The sequence below is a fragment of the Octopus bimaculoides genome, chromosome 2 (genome assembly GCF_001194135.2).
Source record: "Octopus bimaculoides isolate UCB-OBI-ISO-001 chromosome 2, ASM119413v2, whole genome shotgun sequence".
Classification (NCBI taxonomy): Eukaryota; Metazoa; Mollusca; class Cephalopoda; order Octopoda; family Octopodidae; genus Octopus; species Octopus bimaculoides.
Window position 1 is genome coordinate 132,093,122 of NC_068982.1, and position 2,500 is coordinate 132,095,621.

A 2,500-nucleotide genomic window follows, 5' to 3' on the forward strand; every position below is an offset into this window, starting at 1 on the left:
ATATATATATATATATATACAGTATAATTAATTACTTATGTTATTTATGTAATTATATAAATGACTGTTTTTTTCTTATGAAACAGCTAAGCACAATAACATTATGAATTATGTGAAATGTGAGCTTTTTCCTTTTTATTTAAAATAGCATAAGTTATTAAGTTATCGTAATTTGTCACAACATTGATTTTTGAAGCACATATCAAATTCAGCTTTCTTCTTAAAGTACAAATCAAAATTTACTCTATTGTTTTTAGTTATATATTTTTTGTTCTATAATTGAATAAAATAAGGTTTTTTGATGATAATGATTAGAAAAATGTCAGAAAAATTTATCAACTTGCAAGCCTGTAAGAATAATGCCTATGGGTTTTCTAACTTACCGATTAATCACAATTATTTATTAACGAGGTGCTACGAATATTTTAAAAATTATATTAGCTCTTTATTCCTGCAAAAGTAACCAAAGGCATATCCCTGTTACCAACACTGTGTTAATATAACACGAATTGCATAAATGAAAGATTACCTCCTGTACATTCGAATAGTAAAAATAGCTTTTAAAAAACATTAACTATAATTGTCCATTAAGTGGATTCGTTTTAAAAATCACTTAAACAGAATAAAATTATTTCAAGAGAACTCTATGCTGGAATCGCATATTTAGACATTTCTTTGCAAAAATGTCTAAATATGTGGATCCAACATAAAATTATTTTCTTTGCTTTCTTTTTCTTTTTCTTGTTCTGTTAATAGCTATCGGATAGCTTTTTACGTTTCACATTATTATTATTAATTTGCTGATGTATGCCAAATATAATAGAGAATTGAATAAAAGGCCATGCGATATTTGATAATGTTTCTTTTCGTTCTAAATTCAAAACGCATCGAGGTCAACTTTTTAATAACTCATCGTTTTGAATTTCCTTTTAAAAAAAGTTGTGTACTGTGACTGATTAGGGTTGATTAAAAGAATGCGTTGTTCTATGTCAAATTTAGAAATTATTATTACAACTGATATGTCGATATTAACAACTTAAATAACTTTCGAGCTGTAAGTTTTAAAGACATTATTTCAGACGACCGTGCGTAAGTCAAAACTTGGCTACTTTGTTGTCATTCAGAAATGTATGAAACAGAATGCATAGCCATTTTGTCTCACACTATATATATATATGAGCACAAGACCTCAAATTTAGAGGATGAGTTTAGTCGATTATAAAAATTTCAGTGTTTGGCTGTTACTTTTTATCTATCTCGGAAGAGTATAAATCAGAGTCGAAGTCAATGGTGTTTGAATTCGGAACTTAGACGTAACTAAATATAACAACGCATTTTGTCTGACGAGTCTACCAATCTGCCGCCTCAACCTTTCTCACTGTATTAATTAGAAAAATCTATGAAACAAACAAGAACGGACAGTTACTACTCAAAAGAAAAGTGTTTGATAAACACGCTCTTATTCCTTGTGTAAATTTACTAAACCAGGAACCAATTTCATTGGCTGTTTTCCATGAATGTTACTGAACTAATAGTAGAACGACCCGTTTCCTTATTATATGATCGATTTGCCACTAATTGGCTCAGCTAAATACAATTATGTGCTATAAAATTAGAAAATATTTTTCTCTTTCACACAAATAATGACAAATCATTCATCACATTGTTGCATACTCATAAAATGACAATGTTGTATAGAAAACACTACATCAATCATTAAGTCGTCTATCACCCACTGTAACCATAGAAGTATCCTTTTTCTTTCTTTCCTTTTTCTTTTGTTTTTGAGCAATATTCATAAACACTTCAGAAAATATTAAATGAACCCGAAGGAAAATATTTTCAGTTAAGAACAACCAATTATTTTCTAGCATTTTGCTCTTAAAATCGTCATCAAAGCCTGGATTTTATTACTCCTTTAAAATACATGTATTCTATTTGCTTATGTATTTACATTGCCGTGCGCATATTTAGTTTCTTGTATCTTCATTTTATTAAGTGGAGAGGGTTCGATCATTTCATATACTTGAATACAAGGATTCTTGTATTTTGTAATACATCCAATACCACATCCTACTTTTGTAATAATCGCTATTGTGCTATTATATTTAATTTGTGTGTGTGTGTGTGTGTGTGTGTGTGTGTGTGTGTGTGTGTGTGTGTGTGTGTGTGTGTGCGTGCGTGCGCGTGTATGCAAAAGCATCGTCTAATGTCATTACATTTTTCGACAATTTCATTTGATGTCATTTTCTATGCTCGTTGTTTTCTTCTACCGTCTGACTATTAAATGAATGACCATATCAAAGATAAAGGCAGTTCGTTTTGCATTTGGACTATAACACGGCTCGATTCACTTAACTCTCAAGAAAATAAGTCCTCGTTTATTTGAGAATATTATTGAGTTAAGTTGTTTTTTTTTATAAAAGTTATTTGGCTATTAGAATTTAATGTTCATGTTTTTTTTTTAACAAGTTAGTGAGGGAAGATATTGTACTTCTGA